General features: G+C 35.8%; 1 protein-coding gene across 1 annotated transcript in view; it reads right to left on the bottom strand.

Moving 5' to 3' along the window:
• Positions 1-19150, bottom strand: part of MACROD2 (mono-ADP ribosylhydrolase 2) — a 2173194-nt gene that overhangs the window by 2129844 nt on the left and 24200 nt on the right. The gene's annotated exons all lie outside the window — the stretch shown is intronic.

Genomic DNA, 19150 nt, shown 5'->3' on the forward strand with positions numbered 1-19150 from the left:
GTTCCAAGACTTGGCTATTATACTGAGTGCTGCGATAAATAGTGGGGTGCACAAATACTTTGGGATGATTGTCCTTCCGGTTTGAGGGTAGATACCTAGGAGAGCGATTGCTGGGTCAAATGGGAGCTCAATTCTGAGCTCCTTGAACACCTATGTTGTCCATAGGTGTTGGACTAGGGGGCATTCCCACCAGCAGTGGATGAGAGTGCCTTTCATACCGCATCCCTGCCAACAGAAATTGTTCCCATTATTTTTAATGTGAGCTATCCTCACTGGTGTAAGGTGGTATCTCATTGTTGTCTTGATTTGGATTTCCCTTATGATGAGTGAGGCTGAGCATGTTTTCATGTGTTTGTTGGCCATCTTTCGGTCTTCCTCGGAGAAGTGTCTATTCATTTCATCTCCCCATTTTTTCTATGGCTTTATTTGGTTTTGGGGACTCAGCTTTCTGAGTGCTTTGTATAATCTGGTTGTCAGCCCTTTATCTGACGTGTTGAGAGTGAAAATTTTTTCCCATTCGGTTAACTGTCTTCTTGTTTTAAGTTGGGTTTCCTTTGCCATGCAGAAGCTTCTTAGTTTGAGGAAGTTCCATTTGTTTATGTTTGATGCTAAAGTCCTTGGCATTGGTGTTCCATCCTCGAAGACTTTTTTAAAATATAGGTCTTCGAGTGTTCTGCCTATTTTTCCTCAATAAACTTTATAGATTCTGATCTAATTTCAAGGTCTTTAATCTATTTTGAGTTGACTTTTGTATAAGGAGTGATGTATGGGTCAATTTTCAGTTTCTTATTGGGGACTCTTTTCACTTCCTGGATTTGCACGAAGTCCACTTTCCAAAGGGTGGGGAAGTTTTCTGCTATTTTTCCCTAACTACTTGTTCTTCCCTTTTCCCTGCTTCCTCCCCTACTGGTATACCCAAAATTCTTAGATTATTTCTTTTGTCTTTGTTCATTAAGTACTGGACCTTTCCTTCCAGTGCCTTGCTTCTTATTTCCTTGTTGGTTTCTTGGTCGTTTTTAGTTCGCAGTTTTTCTATGTGTTTCTCCAACTCTGTGATTCTGCTCCTATGGCTTTCTATGGTGTCTGTTAATTCCTTTAATTCCTTTTGTATGGAGTCTCTCATGTTCTGTATCAGATCTTTTAATTTGGCTAATTTGTTCATCCATGGATTTCTTGTACTCGGTGACTAGCACTTCTCTCATTTTCTTTACCATTGCTTGCATTTCCTTTCTCATGGCTGCTTTTAAATCTTCATCTCTTGGATCTTTGCATTTTGGTGGATTTGGGAATTTATTAGGGCTTCTCTCTGTATCTCCAGTTGTTAGGGTCCTCCTAAGTCTACCCATGATTTTTTGCATTTATTGGTGTGGCTTGGAGAGCAGTGCCTTCCGACTTCGGCCTGATTTTGCTCCCTGTGGTGGGGGCTAGTTCCCGTCACTGGATTGCAGCTCTGGGTGGGACTGTTGGGTGGGCTGGCTGAGGTTTGGCCTCTAACGTACCCTCTAGAGGAGCCTGGTTAGTTGCTCCCCCTCTCGCTGCCAGCCAATGCAGTACCGCTCCTGACCACAATGGTGGAGGGCGCTATTGAGCCTGGCTCCCTTGACCTCCTCCCTTCCGGAAGTCAGCGGAGCTCTGTCCCATCCAGGCCTCTGCCAGAAACCCCTCCCATATGTACTTCCTAGCCTGTCCCAGCTACTTCAGAGAACTTGCAAACGCACATGGGGAAGGGGCGGGCAGAGAGAAAGGTCCCCTACTGTCTGCCGAACCCAGGAACCTCAGGGACACAGGGGGAGAGGCGAAGACAGCAGAAGTTCCCTTCAGTCTGCCGGACGGAAACCTCAGGGACGTGACCAGGGGAGGGGCAGAGACAGCAGAAGTTTTCTACCTTCGGCCAAACCCAGAAACCTCAGGGACTCAACCGGGAGAGGGGCGGAGACAGCAGAAGTTCCCTTCCATCTGCCGGACAAGAAACCTTAGGGATGCTCAAAAAACACTTGATGATCATTTCTTTTGGTATGTCTTCCCATGTTTTAACCCAGGATGTAACAAGAGATAGGCCAGGTTTCTTAGGTTTGTTTTTTCTTCGCCCTTGCGTACAATGCATGGCTGCAGCCCAGAAAAGGCGCAGTGCGAACTCACAATTCGCCTGCGCCCTCATTGGACTGGCCGCCACTGCCACCCTACCCCAACCCTTGTTTATAATGCGCACACAAATTTTGAATTCTTTTTTTTTTTTTTTGGTAGAAAATTCTGCGCATTATACTCGAATAAATACGGTATTTCCCATGTCAGCGTTTGCTTCTAGACCTGTATATCTCCCCAATCCCCTAGGATTGGGACATGAGGCTTCTGCTTCACCTGACACCTGAACAGGGGTACATTGATTTTCTGATGAAGGGGTGCAGTTCCAGTTCAAGGAGGCCATCATAGTGATTAGCCACCAGAGGGTCAGGGCTACTCAAGTACATCATAGTCTTCTTGAGTCCCTGGATCCTGGGTCTTTGTTCAAGTAACAGTTATAAAACAAATCCATGAGTTGTGAAATCACCCCCACACATGTATTTCCACCCTCAGGCAGATGGGTCTAAAGAAGGAGGGTAGTGGCAAAGAATTAAAAACCAAGTTAGTTAGAAAAGCATCACAAAGTCAGTGGCTTTTCATTTCTTGGTATAACTGATCATGCCAAGTAAAACTGCTCTTTCTTTATTAAATCAATACCCATTCACCAGGAGGGGAAAGGCCGAGTCATCCAGGTGGGCTTTTACTTATCTTTCTCTTTCCCTTAAACTTCTCCTTTGATATGTAATAGCCCACTTAGATGACCTGGCCTTTCCCCTCCTGTTGAATGGGTATTAGCTTAATGAATAAAGTGCAGTTTTGGCTTGGCATGCTCAGAAATACCATGAGGCAAAAAGTCACTGACTCTGTAATGCTTTCCTGACTGGCTTGGTTTATTAATTTCTTCAATGCTACTCTGCTTCTACAGAACCGTCTGCCTGAAGGTGGAAATAAGTGTGTGGGGGTAATTTAAAAATGCATGGATTTATTTTACAATGCAAATACTTTTAAATCTAAATATGTTAGTTACTTTAAAATAAATAGTAAATTAGATTCCAAATTGATATCCCTTTATTCTTTTCATCAGAGTATTTTATATTATCTAAGGACTTCAGTGTTCTTTGTACTATTTATATGCAAGTCTCAACTCTGTAATATAATGAAATTAAGAAGCTTTTTAAAGGACATCATGTTTAATTATTCTTTTTTTTTAATTTTTATTTTGACCACTTGGCATACATATCTTTCACAGTAGTATTTTATGTACATATTACCATTGAATAAGTTGAATTCCCATCACCAAATTTGTCCTCCCTCACCCCCGTTCTCTTCCTGATTTTTTTTATTTTTTATTATAATTTTTATTTTAATCATAGTGGTTTACATGATAACAATAATATTTTAGTTAAATATTTACATAACATCAGGGGGGAATTACCATCACCAAATTGTCTTCCCTTCACCTCCGTTTTTGTCCTATCTCCCATATCCACTTCCCTCCCCCCCAGAGCTGCTAGAATATGTGGTGCCCTATGTACCTATCCTACCACATACTAGTCTTGCATCTGATTGGTCTAGGTGTCTCCCTAATTTCCCCCTCTAACTGGGAGGTAGGCCTAGTTAGTTAATTTTGCGTGGTTTGGTCTGAAGAAGAGAAAAGTAGTAAACTGGGGTAAAAGTCTAATACTCCAAAAGTGGGCAGAGTCCTTCTAGAGGCTCTCATCATCGATTTGGGGGGCGATGGAGAAAAAAGAAAATGAAACATTCCATCAGTAAAAAAAAAAAAGTGTCCATTATCCAGTGAGGACTCCAACAATAATGGTAAGCACCACACATGCACAAAACAAAAACAAAAAACAAACAAACAAACAAAACAAAACAAATACAAAAACAAAAACAAAAAAAAGCAAAAACCGCCATGGTCTTGATATAAGAAACATGACTTAGCCCATAAAGAAAGAAAAGAAAAAAGGAGAAAAAACTAGGAATATCTGGGGACAACAGCTTCAATAACCACACCTACACAGAAAGATCGACCAAAAAATAGTTATGTAAGTAAAAATAATAGTAATAATAATAAATGAAGGTACAAAATAATATATAATAAGTAAACAATGCTTTGTGCTTTTTTTTTTTCCTCCTGCCCTGGCACAGTAAATGTTGGGGTCATTCGAAAAGGAATTCACTTGGCCTAAGAGTGATGGGTTTCTCCGCCCTTGGATTATATTGTCATGGGGTCAACTATAGATTCTGTTCAGGATCATTTACTCTCCCGGTGGTCCTTTGTCGTGTTTGGGAGACTTCCGATAATTATTCTAAAAATTAAATAAGAACAAAATATTTTTACTGAATCACCAAAAACAAAATATCATTTATAATAAACCCTGTTTAACTTTTATTTAAAAGAGGCTGACTGAAATAAGTCAAGGAAACACTAATATCACCAAAATTGAAATTTGTTTTCAATATTATAGTTCTTATCATCACTCAAAATGTTTATTAACCCTTGGCATATTTATTGATATCACAGATACTGTTTGATAAATTTAGGGGTCCTCAACTTTACTGAGCAGCATCTTGTATTGGCTAGTTGACTAATTTCAAAATTTTACAAAACACAACTGTGATCAGATAAGACACTTGCAACTCTGTGCATCTTTTCTTAAGACTCTTTGGGTATAAGACAACAAATACAGCTTGTACTTTGAAGGTGTGACAACTCCTCAGGGAGCAACTTTACTATCACACTCACTTGCCTCTAAGTAAATTAAAACAGAGCCTTACGAGGACAGAGACACAGTATAGCAGGTAAGGTGTGACCCATCTAGGTTTGATTCCCCAGCATTCCATATTGTTCCCCAAACACCTCCAAGAATAATTCCTAAGTGCAGAGATAAGGGGAAACCCCTGATCTTTACAAATAACATTGCAGCATTTAGAACTTCAGCTAGACAATACTGTGCAATGGAGCCTTCTCTTTCTCCTACTTATGAGCATATCAAAAGTAGCATTCTTACTGACATTTCTCTGCCATTCTCTATACATGCTCATACTACATACTATAAATGTAATATGTATGTTCATTTTATCTTCCTTTAGTGTGCATATCTTCTTCCCTTCATAATGTATGTATATTTTCCTAAAAAAATCCAAAACAGGTATAGGCTACAAACTCAACCAAGAATAAAATCAGATCAATCTCTACTTTTCACTTTCAAAAATTTGATGGCACAAGCCTGTCCTGTATTGACAGGATTCAAAATTACACGTTTTCTTGTAACAAAACCTATTTTCTATTCAACTGTTCCTGTGGTTTGAAGGAGGATGAAACCAGAGTTCCTTTCATCTCTTTTCTTTTTTGTCTTTTTCTTTTCTATGCATATGTGTGGAGAGGAGGGGTCATGAGAGAGGACACACCCAGTACTACTCAAAGCTTACTCCTGACTCAGTCAGGAATCATTCCTGGCAGTGCTAGAGGGAACATAAATGGTACCAGGGATCAAATCCAGGCCAACTACATGCAGGACAAATGCCTTACCCACTGTACTATCTATTCAGCCTCCAAATAACTTCTAATATAATCAAGCATTTCATTATACAAAAAGAGCTAATGTTTTCAGTGTCTGTCTCTTAAAGAGGTTATCATGAAATTCTTTGCATTTTACTTTGAGACAAATTGAGTTTCAATAACAAAACTTTTCATTTTATAAGAAATTACTTAATATTCTATTCCCACCAATTTGTATTAGTCACAACTTTAACTTGTCCTTATGGTACTAATAAGCAGTATGGTATTAAATAAAGTTTCATCTTAAAACTGCACAGCATAAAATATATATTTCCAAAATCAAATATACTAGTGTGCACAAAACACATAAACACCAGCAACATATTATAGAAAGAAAAGACAACACTAACTGAAGGTAATGAAGAGGATGTAAAGCGAGAAATTCTGGATTCAAATAAAAACTGACACACAAGTTCTGAGCCTCAATATCCTTTGTATAATAAAATAATAATGATACCTACTTAATAGGGTTATTGTAATTATTAATATTTTTGTAATTACAAAAATTTGTAATTATTGTATTTTGTATTAAACAAAAATATTGTTATTATTGTATTATTATAATTACAAAGTTAGTATTGTAATATACTCACAACTATATCTGGTATGTTAGGTTTATAAATTATCTGTCTAAAAATTATTTAAGGAATAATCTTTTAAGGACCTACATGGCATATAAAGGGGTTAAAATTGTGTTATTCTGGGCTGGAGAGATAGCACAGCAGTAGAGCGTTTGCCTTGTCTGTGGCCAACCCAGGAGGGACCCGGTTTGATTCCTGGCATTCCATATGGTCCCCCAGCCTGACGGGGCGATTTCTGAGTGCAGAGCCAGGAATAATATCTGAGCACTGCTGGGTGTGGCCCAAAAACCAATCATAAATAAAGTTTTAAAAAAAACTTTGCAATGCATCTGACCCTGATTCCATCCTAGTACCACATATTATCCACCTGACAGGTCCTAGGGATCATTCCTGAACACAAAGCATGGAACCCCACCCTGAAAATGTCCTGTGTGTCACAGTTCTGTCTTCCCCCACCAAACAAACCCCTAAAGAAGAAAAGAAATCCTTTCTAATTCCAAGGGAATATGTTGTACTTATCCTGAATCTCTAACAATGGTTCTATCATTACTTTCAGATACTACCTCCGCATACACAGATAAACACTGGGAGTTATGTTCTTGATTAGTAACATCAATGTCAAATTCAAATATGATATACACATTCTTTTAGCAACATAAAATACAATGGAGATGTTGATAAGGAAACTATGTCTCATTATATTATCAACTATTTAAAGATGTAACTTTGAAACATTTACTTTTTGTGAATCCTACAACCTCATGTTTTTAATTTAATTTTTCAGAACAGAAATGTTAAGGGCCAGAGTGACAGTACAGCAGATAAACTGATTGTCTTGCACTTGGCAGAAAGAGGGCTGATCTGTAGCATCACATATGGTCCCCAAGTCTAGCCATGAGTAATCCATGAGCACAGAATCAAGAGTAAACCCTGAACAAGCCCTGACACCAAGACAAACAAATACAATAAAAAGCAATGAGGATTATAAAAAAGAAAAGGAGATAATAATAATAATAAAGTAGAAAGCAAGTGATCTCACCAATAAGGAAAGTGTTTACTAGAATTTACTCTAGAAATTCTACAGAAACCTTATAATTTATTAAGAAACCTTAAAACTTATTAAGAAACCTTATCTTATTAAGAAAACTTACAACTAATTAATCTCTTGTCACTTGTTTAGTCAATTACCTGAAGAGTAACAAGTTTTACAAATAAATGTTACAAGTATGTGTCTTTAGTCATGATTTGTTCATCTTTTAAAATGACAATATAAAAATGATTCATATAAAGCAAGCTCTCTTAGTCTATTATAAACCAATAATGTAGCATACTCTTAAAAAGACACTATAGGGTGCTGAAATAGCTCAATTGGGAGAGCGTTAGACTGGAGCTCTAAAAAGGACACTATAATTATTAAAATGGTGAACCTCATATAGATAAACATAGATAAACATCTTTGCATGCCTGGAAAAATGATACAGTAGTTATGTGCTTGTGCGGTAAGCTGCTGACCTAGATTTGATCCACAGCATCCCATATATTCCCCTGAGCAACAGTAGGAATAATTCCTGAGTAGAACCAAAGAATAAATTCTGAACATTGCTGAGTATGGCCAAAAACAACAAAAACAAAATCTACTTAATTACTAAGTTCATTTCCAAATGAATCTTTGCAAGGCAATGAAGAGATGAAGGGAAAAGAAAATAATTCATGAAAATACCATCAATTTTTTTTCATTTATTCAATTAACAAATATTTTTAATACTATGTACTAAACAACACCAGAAACCAGGAACATAGAATAAACACAACTCAGTCCCTACATTTATAGTAGTTTCCTAAAGGAGAAAACTTGATTAGATAACCCTATAACTAAGTACATAAAACAAAAATAAATGCTCTACAAAATCCATCACTATATTCCTTTTTATCGAGTGTATCAATTAATGATTATAATATAGGAACTATTCCAAAGGAAGAGTTCAGAGAAATTTTCAAGAATACATGGCTCACAATTTCAGAACAGAAAGATAACAGATGTTAAAGCCTAAAGAATGGTCAGAAAAATTCCAGATTAAAAAAATAAAAACCAGAGGTCAGAGAGAGAGCACAGTGGTAGGCATTTACATTGCATTCAGCTAACCCAAGATTCCCCGCATCCCATATGGTCCCCTGCGCCTGCAGGAGTAAACCCTGAGCACCAAAATAAGTCAGAAAGAAACTGTAGAAAACTACTACTATTAACCTCTTAAAAAAATACAGTACATAGAGGGAGTATTGCTACATTAAAGAGGCAGATTACTGTAGTAGATGACCAGATCAAGAAAGTGGCAAAAGTAATAGGCAAAAGATAAAGAGAGTCAAATCATAAAGAATTTCAGGCCATTTCTGGGTTTTAATATTTAATCATTAAATTTTATTTCAAACAAAAATATTTTTCATTTCATTTTGATTTACTTTATTGAAACATCATGACTACAAAGTTGTTCATGATTGAGTTTGTCATGCAATGTATACAACCCCTTCATTAATGCACATTTCCCATAGTTGTTCATGATTAAATTTCATCAATGTATACAACCTTAAAGCAGAAATATCTCTCTCTCCTCATTCTCTCTCCACCTCTTTAGTCCCCTATTTTTTCATTTGAGACATTGTAGTTTACACTACTGTTAATTAAAGGGTACCACACAAATCACTTTAATTCCTTTCAGAAATCGGTTCTTATCCAGAGTTATCAGTTCCAATTATCACTATCATAGTGGTCCCTTCACTATCATAAATGCATGGCTATATTTGTGGCAAGCTTCCATCAATGGACTAATAGTCCTGTCCCTCATCTTTATTGTCTATAGATACTAGTCATACTATCTTTTATCTCATATCCCTCAGATGAGTGAGACCATTCTGTATATTTTTGTCTCCCTCTGACTCAAAATAATCTCCGCAAATTTCAATTTCATTTTTCCAAACTGCTGGATAGTCTTTCATTGAGTAGGTATATTACAGTTTCTTAAGCCACTTATTTGCTGTCAGGCACTTGTTTCCAGGTTCTGGCTATTATAAATAGTGTTGCAATGAATGCAGAAATGCAGAACTTTTATACACAGTGTTTTTGGGTGGTACTGTGAGATTTTATGGTCTTTTATTGTCTTTTTGATTTTTTTGAACATTTCATAATTTACATATAGAAAAGGCACAAATTTTTGCATATTAATTTTGCATCCTGACACATTACTATACACATGTATTGTTACTAGATGCTTTTTGGTATAGTCCTTGGTATTTTTCTAAATATACTATCATGTCATCTACAAATAGTGACAGCTCAACTTCTACCTTTCCTATCTGGATGCCCTTTATATATATTTTTTGCCTGAGTGCTATGGCAAGTACTTCCAGACTATGTTGAATAGAAATGGCAAGAGAGGCAACGTTACTTTATGCAAGATCTTAGAGAAAAGGCTTTTAGTTTTCCCATTGAGTATATCTGTCACGGGCTTGTTGTAATAGCCTTTACTATATTGCAAAAAGTTCGTTCAATTCCTATCTTGTTGAGAATTTTTATCATGAATGGGTGTTGCACCTTGTCGAATGCTTTCTCTGCATGTTGGTATGATCATGATTTTTATTTTTCCTTTTTTAATATAGTATATTATATTGATTGACTTGCATATATTAAACCATTCTTGTATCTCTGGAATGAATCTTGGTCATGGTGTATGATCCCGATGAGCTTCTTGTATGAACCTTTATGAATCCTATTTGCTAGTATTTTGTTAAGGATATTTGCATCTGTGTTCATCAAGGATATTGGCCTGTACTTTTTTGTGTGGTGTCTTGGTTTTTGGTAACAGGGTGATGTTAGATTCATGGAAATTATTTGGGAGTGTTTCTGCTTATTCAATTCTCTGGAAGAATCCAAAAAGTATTGGAGGTTGGTCCTTTTTAAAGGTCTGAAAGAACTCGCTAGTGAATCCACTTGGGCCTGGGCTTTTGTTTTTTGGAAGTCTTTTGATTACCATTTCAATTTCCTCAATTTTGATAAATCTGTTATGATACTCCAGATCATCTTGATTCAACCATGGAAGGTTATAGGAATCCAAAAATTTACCCATTTCTTCCTGATTCTCTTGTTTTGTGGTATATTCTCAAAATAATTTCTGTTTAGCCACTGAATTTCTGTAGTACTGGCAGAAAATCAGATCATAACAGAAAATTTCGTTTCTGGGGTAGAGCAATAGCACAATGGATAGGATGTTTGCCTTGCAAGCTGGTTGATTGGGTGGTTGGTGTTGAGGTCTCCCAAAATTACTGTGTTGCTGCTACTGATGTCTTTAAGTCTATTAGCAGTTGTTTAAGTATTATGCTGGTCCATCATTTCATATGTTTAAAAGTGTGATTTCTTCCTTATGTACATATCCCTTGGTTATTTAAAAAAATGCCCGTCTCTCATAACTTTGGGGGAGGGGGATTTGAGCCACACCAGGCAGTGTTCAGAGGTTACTCCTGGCTCTCTGTGCTCAGAAATCAGCCCTGGCAAACTCGGGGAAACATATGGGATGCTGGGGATTGAACACAGGTATATCCCAGGTCAGCTGCATGCAAAGCCAATGGTCTATCAATGTGCTATAGCTACAGCCCCTCTCTTGTAACATTTTAAGCCTGAAGTGTGAGTCATCTGATACTTGTATGGCCACCCAAGACTTTTTTAAAAGAATTGTTTTATTGAAGGGTTGTCCTACAATCTTTGAGTCTGAGTTTGCTCTGACTATTCAAATGTGTTTCTTGCAGACAATAGAATATTGGGTTCAATTTTCTAATCCATTTTCCACTCTATCTCTTAATTGGTGCACTTAGTCCATTGATTTTGAGAGCGATTTTTGTCACGTTAAGTCATCTTTTCGTGGAAGTTGGTGTGTTTCTGGGATTTGTCTTACCTTAAATTAGACCTTCATTTAATGTTGATTTTTGAATCTGTAAAGTTCCTGGCATACTGTTTATCCATGAAACTGTGTATTGTGTATCTTTCCTTCAAACCTGAATGAAAGTGTGGCCATATGAACTATTCTTGCTGAAGCATTCATTTCATTTAGATTTTTCACTATATTCCACCACAGCCTTTAGGCCTGGAGGGTTGCTTATGATAAGTCTACTTCCTTGTATGTTATTTCCTTCTTTAGCCTTGCTGCTTTCAGTGTTCTATCACTATCTATAGCTTTCATCATTGAGACTATGAAATGACTTCGGATGCTTTTGTTTGGATCTCTTTTAGCTTGTATTCTTCAGATATCCAGGATGTGGATGCATGCACTCTTCAGCTCTGGAACTAATCAACAATGATGTCCTTGGATGTTGATTCTACATAGAAATTATCTTCCTGGCACTGTCAGACTCCAATGATTATTATGTTGTTTCTGTTGAATACATCCCAGAGTTCTATTGTTGTTTGTTCACTTATTTTGAGGATTTTTCCCCACCTTTTGTTCCTTTTTAATTTTTTTAAAGTGGGGCCATATCCAATGACAATCAGGGGTTACTCCTAATTCTACACTCAAAAAATCAGTCCTGAATTAGGGACCTGGAATGCTGGTAATCAAACCAGGGTCAGATACATGGAAGGCAAATGCCCTACCCATTGTGCTATCTCTCTAGTCCATTCCTTTATTTTAAGGCACTTCTCCAGCTTCTTATGTTGTATGGAGATGTTATGCAGCTCATTTGCAGGTCACTGATTCCATCCTCAGCAACTGTTACTCTATGGTGAGGTCTTCCAGTGAGTTTTTCATTTTGCCACCAAGTTTTTCATGTCTGTCATTTCTGTTTGAAGATTTTTCATTTCTACTCTTATTCTGCTCTTGAATTTTATTGGCTGCCCCGTCTAATCCACAGTTTGAGTTCTTTGAACATCTTCAACATTTTCTCTCTAAAGGACTTATTAGCGACTATATAGGGGGCTGATACTAGTTAATCTTCAGAACTACCCTCTTCATTCACTAAGTGTAATTTCTGCATTGCTTTCCAATTGTAACCTTTTTTCTAATAGGAGTTTTGTTTGTGTAACATCTCTGCAGGTAAATAATCTTCACAAATACTTATTTGCAGGATAGTTTTGCATGTCAATAGATTATAAAGAATTATATAAAGAATTTGAATTGGGTAACTAAAAATGGGAAAATTATTCTTTGGAATTCCATTAATGATGGGAAAATTTTCAATTAATTTTAATATAAGTAGAATGAAAATCATCAAAAGATATTTGTTTATAAACTGAGGTGCTTTGTTGTGAGCCACCTTCTATTTCTCCACAGTTGATTCCTATTTATTTAACTGGCAAGCCAGAAATAATACTCAGGGTCTCACATGTGATAAGAACATATTCTGACTCACATACATAGTCTCGGATTTTTTGATTTATAAAATATAGACCTCATAATGAAAAGAACCAATGCAATAAGATCAAACCGGTAATATTCCTTTTCAAATTTCTGTGCCCTACTGAATTCTGTCATATTTTTAACACCATTTTCCTAACTGTTCAGTCAATTTCAGTGATAGTTTGTCTTCCAACTAAGATCAAATATTTAATCCAATGCAGTAAATACAATTTAAAAATCTGAGTAGTGTACCTTGTTATAGTTTCTTAATTAATTTTTTTAATTTTTATTTTTATTAAGGCTATATTTGTTTTAACATACATGTTTCAGGAGTACAATTTCATACAACTTCAAAATATGCTATTATATCATATGCTGTTATACCAAAGTGTCAATATCTCTCCACCATAGTCTAAAATAAACATTTTTACTTTTATCATTATCCCTTACCTCTCTTCATAAAATAATTTCTATTTCTGCATTCATGATTCCTAAAATGTTAATCATAAATATTATTGCAAATTTGCTAAGAATGAAAATACAAACAACACATGGATAAAATATAGTTAAAATATACTTTATTGCCCTCAGAATACTAACAAATAATAATAGATATATAACTAATGTATTAGCTACAATAAAATAAGACTTCGAAGTGACTGAGATGCAGATAGTTGTACTCAACTTTTATTTCTTTGATCATTATCATCTCATAATTTTTTTTTTTTGGTTTTTTGGGCCACACCCATTTGATGCTCAGGGGTTACTCCTGGCTAAGCGCTCAGAAATCGCCTCTGGCTTGGGGGGACCATATGGAACACCGGGGGATCGAACCGCAGTCCTTCCTTGGCTAGTGCTTGCAAGGCAGACACCTTCCCTCTAGCGCCACCTTGCCGGTCCCATCATCTCATAATTTAAGACTAGAAATTAGTATTAAAAATAGAGATGCAAGATATCGCTAAGTGCCTTACAGCACTTTCCACAGTAACCAAAATCTGGAAACAACCCAATGTTCAAATACAGATGAATGGATAAACAAACTATGGTCCATATATACAATGGAATACTACTTAGCCCATAAGATCAAATGAGGCAATTTGCTGATATCTAGAGGTACTGTGAGAATTTCATACTGAGTGAAGTTAGTCAGAAAAAAAGATACCAACAAAGAATTATCTTTCTCATATGTGGGATATAAAAAAATGATAAAATAATGGATACCCAAGATAATGACAACTAGTATTCAGTAGGAAACAAGCCCCTTCAGTGGGCTGGTGCTGAGTGCGTGGTAGTAAAATCAAATGTATCAAACGTTTTTTTTTTTTTGTATTTTTAATGTTTTAATTACAAAGACTTTTTATACAGTGTGTATATCAGATCCTTATTATACAAAGTATGTACAATATTTTTTTTATTTTTTATTTTGATCATAGTGGCTTACATAATGTTGAATGTATCAAACTCTTATCAGCAGCATTTAGACAGCAATGCAAAAAAATTATATAACCAAAAATAAAGGCATCTTGTAGAAGCAGAATGGTGTGAGGCAATGGATGGTGGGCACTGGCGGAGAGAAGTGAACACTAGTGAAGGAGTTAGTGTTGAAAAACTGTTTGAATGCCTGAAACACTCATAAAAAACTGTTATTCCAATTACTAATTTAACTTTTTTATTTTAAAAAATTAAAAAAAATTAATGCAAGCCAGAGACACTGGTGAGTCACATGGCATTGGGATCAACCTCAGTGCTTTGCATATGTTAGGCATGCAATCTACTGCTTGAAGTACCTCCTCATTGCCCAAATTAGTATTTTAATACAAAAAAATAAAGTACATATATGCCTCTCATAATTGCCCACATAATATCAAAGTTCTTCTATATACATAAAAATATAGACTCAGAACCTGGGGGCTATCTCAAAAGTACTGGAGCACACAACTAGCCTTAAATTCTAATCCCAGCACCATATAGTTCCCCAAATACCATTAGAGTGGGCCTGGTGGCCCCCAGAAATACTGGGTCTGACCAGAACCATTTCAAGTATGACTGGGTATGGTTCACAGGCTCCCTGAGCACTTTATAGAAAACTTTACAAGAATTTCAGCCTTACAATGTTTTTAAATATTTTCAAAAGACCAATAAACCAGATTTCAAATATGGCTGAAATACAAAGTTTCTTAACATACAAACTTTTAAAGTATTGTTATACCTGAGTCAAATAATGGTATAGTTTTTGTCTATCTCATATTCACTTATATTGTTTTTCCTCCACTTCTACTCATATAAATAGTAAAATTAATAATCAAGGCATCTAAAAATACAGGTAAATATACATATTTGTGTCTGTGATAAAGAAAAAGATATTTTTAAAATAACCAGAAATTAAAGAGTTCAGGAGAGATGACTCAAAGGACTAATGCACATGTTTTGTGCAAGTTGAATATCTGGCATCACATGATACTCCAGCTCCTGCCAGCAGCAATCACGGAACATACATCAAGAGTAGCCTCTGAACTCCTCCAGGAAGGGCCCAAAAATAAACAGAAAGTAAACTTTTAAAAAATTTCACTTAAGAGGCAGGAGTGATAGCACAGCGGTAGGATGTTTCAGCCGATCTAGAATGGATCTTGGTTTGATCCCCCTGCATCCCATAAGGTCCCCCAAGCCAGGAGTGATTTCTGAGTGCATAGCCAGAAGTAATCCCACACAGGGTGTGGCACAAAAAGAAAAATGAATTCACTAATGGAAGATTTCAGGGAACCAATTCAATCTAAAAGTAGCAAATAAGAGTAAACCTGGAGTTTATTTATTCTGCCTTTTCTGTACAAACTACTTGAAGAAATAAGACATTGCTAAAGCAAAATTCTTAATATGAACAAAATAAAGTATTTATTAAAATTAGAATGCTAACGTGAAACTTCTAAGAAAATAATATTACAAAGCAACAATTATGAATGGTTCATGAAAATCCGATAAAAAAAATTTGATAATGGGAAGGAGAGATAGCACAACGGTAGGGCATTTGCCTTGCCCACAGCTGATCCAGGAGAGATGGTGGTTCAAATCCCGGCATCTCATATGGTCTCCTGAGGCAGCCAGGAGCAATTTCTGAGCAGAGCCAGGAGTAACCAACTCCTGATAGCTGCCAGGTGTGACCCAAAAACCAAAAAAAAAAAAAAAAAAGAAAAGAAAAGAAAAAAAGAAAGAAAAAAAATTTGACAATGAATTGATAGGGTTGACAATATTTGCCTCTTACTTCCAATGATCAGTTTTACCACCATAGAAAAAAAAATTTTAAATGTATTGTGTGACTTTATATAGGATATACAGTAACTCTAAAATATTCTTTCAAAATAGTTTGTTATTTTTGTTTTGTTTTGCTTTGCTTTGCTTTTTTTAGGTCACTCCTAGCAGTGATCAGGGGACCATATGGGATACAGAGGATCGAACCCAGTTCAGCCACACACAAGGCAAACACCCTACATGCTGTACTATTACTCCAGCCCCTCAAAATAGTTTTTGAAAACTTGGATTTTCAAACAACTCAAGTCTGATCAGATCTGAATTTAATTACCACCTCAAAGGAAAGAACATAGGACAAAGAACTTGTCAAAGTCACATTCTGCAAAGTACAAAATGTGATCAAATTCTGTAAGACAACCTTCAGTAACCATTTATTCAGTAAAGGCATTACAAGAGAGAAGAGAAGGAAAAAAACTACAAATTAAATAATATTTAATAAAGATTTGTGTTTCTGTAGGCCTTATTTAGATAAGGCCTTGAGGTATTTAGAAATAGTCTGACTCATACAAACAATACTGCAAAAGGCCTTTATGAGACAATGGGAAAAACATGAAGATTATTTGGATACTTAATTATTATACTAAAAAAATTAATTTTCTTCACATTTTTATTTACAATAGTTACAGGTATAAAATATTCCTACCTCTAACCCCAACACCTCATGATACTATTCTTCCACCAATGATCCTAGATTCTTTCCAAAACAGATTAATTTTCTGGTATAATGGTAACATTATGGCTATATTAAAACAGAAATGAAAGCTGGAGAGAAGTAATTATTCTGTAAACTATAACCACAAAATTTTCATATAGGAGGCCCAATTTGATCTCAATTTTATCATGATCCCTTAAGCTCAGAGTGGCCCGAGTACAGCTGTATACATCACGGACATCATTTTATTGACATGATGGTCAAAAAACGTGTTTTATCATTTATGCTCTCCTCTTCCCTCTCTCTTATTATATCTCTTGTAAGATAATATGTATACATATATACACATTCATATACATATATAAGTATATATTTACAAATAAAATGACACAACGTACAAAAAAACACTTCAATATAACTTAGGGGAAAGGTACAGGAAACAAAGGTACAAATGAAGTAAAGGCTGGAGCGATAGCACAGCAGGTAGGACATTTGCCTTGCATGCAGCCAACCAGGGTTTGATCTCCCGCATCCCAGACGATTCCCCCAAGCAATGTCAGGAGTAATTTCTGAGTGTAGAGCCAGGAGTAACCCCCAAGTGTTGGCAGGTGTGGCCCAAAATAACAAAAAATAGGTAACAGGTGCATAAATATTCACTATTCAACTTTTTGTTTTCAAATGTTCATTTCAATATTTGATAGAAAAAGAAATAATTATTCTTTGAGGCATTCTTCTTTAATATACTTATTGTTGGGCCCACCTGCATAAAGGCAACTATTCCAGGTGCTAGAGACAAGTATAATAAGAAGATAAACATTTCTTTAAAATCCCCAAAAACAGATCACAAATGAACAGATTATGTAATTGCTAATACAGAAGCAAAAGTAATTCACACCATGCAACTCTGGTGACTTATAAATAACAGTTGACAAATCTGAATAATAAGCAAGAAGGTTTCTGATAGAGGATGGGTACATATCTACCATTCTTTCTTCTTCTTCCAACCCTAGCTTTCCCAATATTACCAAATCAAAGCAAAAATATTAGCTACAAGCAATGTATTTTCTATACAGTGAATTTCTATTGTTTGGCAAGCTTTTGGTTATTTTTGTCAGAACTGCTTAGTATCAAAACTGTAACATTCAGACACTTTCCACTTTATTTCCTCTTTCTACTACATTAAAATAACAAGTATTCAATGCATATGAAAGAAAAATAGCAAAGAAAAAAATTTTAAATGATAGCTAAAGAATTTCCCATCAAGATTCATGAATATCAAGAACATCAAGAATCAAAAAACTCAAGGCCAAAATGACGGTTTAGAAAGACATACATATAAAATGATAAATTACTAGATTTTAAATTGTTTACTACACTAATAAAAATGCTCAAATCCTCCAAATTTTAAGCTATTCCAAATCTGACAAAAAACTATAGCTTCTTAATTGGGTATAAAATATTTTTAAATTAAACTATTACTGCTAGAGGGATAGTACAGGGGATAATGTTCATGCCTTATCTATATAGGACACCATATGGTCTCCCAAGCATTGGGAGGTAAAGCTTAAGAGGCCCCAGCATCACTGGTTGGAGCCCTGGAGGCTTCTAGATGCTGTAAGTGGCAATCATTGTAATCTTCAGCACCAGCACCTCAGCATGGTATTCTTGGGTCCTCTCATACAACTACCATACCCAACTGAAGTCCAGAATTGCCAGAAGTGATCCTGGCCCCCTGAGCACCACTTGGAAGATCCCCTTCACAATTAACTTATAAATACCAATACCTAATTGTATACACATACAACTATCAGTAACTTAAATATTTCAAAATAGAATGTGAAATATAAATATAGTTATAGTTCTCCTTTATAATTTCTGTATATGTGTAAAGACTAAATTAGTTAAAACATTGAAACTCTCAACTAATGCTTCAATGTGGCTGTGAACTGATTAAATAATAGTGGAAGAAAACATACATGAAACATATATGATGAAATTAATAGGCATCACTTATAGTATGTTATTATTTCTAAGGAAAATATGCAATGGTCACCACTTTCTAGATCATAAAATTGTAAGCAGCATTAGATCAAAAGAATAAAGCACTTATAGAAATACAGTTTCACATGATACCAACAACAGAGACTGTGAAAAATATAACTGTATGGGTACTACAGACAATGACCAGGATTGGACAAACTAGTTTGCCTGGAGCCTAGAAATGGTCTTATGTCGGAAAACTTCAGGGGTAGGATCTCCGTGTACTTAGGCCAAAGTTTTTCCTTTCCATGACCCCCATACTTTGGTGGGCCCATGCAAACGATAATTGCCACTCTAACATTGTTTTTACAGTGCTCCTTTGAGTCTAAACCTTTAAGAAACCACTAGTAAAAATATCTGGAACTGCATATATGCTTTTAGTTACACTAGCATTCTGGGGGATAAAGGAGGGAGATAAGGGATATATGTTTGGGAACAGGGATGAAGGGAGGACAACACTGGTGGTGGAAAGGCCCTTATTTATTGTCACTGTATACCTTAAATATCACTATGTAAGATTTGTGAAAAAAATAAAATGCCTCTAATAATGTAAGCCATTACAATAAAAAAA

The sequence above is a fragment of the Suncus etruscus genome, chromosome 6 (genome assembly GCF_024139225.1).
Source record: "Suncus etruscus isolate mSunEtr1 chromosome 6, mSunEtr1.pri.cur, whole genome shotgun sequence".
NCBI classification, from domain to species: Eukaryota; Metazoa; Chordata; class Mammalia; order Eulipotyphla; family Soricidae; genus Suncus; species Suncus etruscus.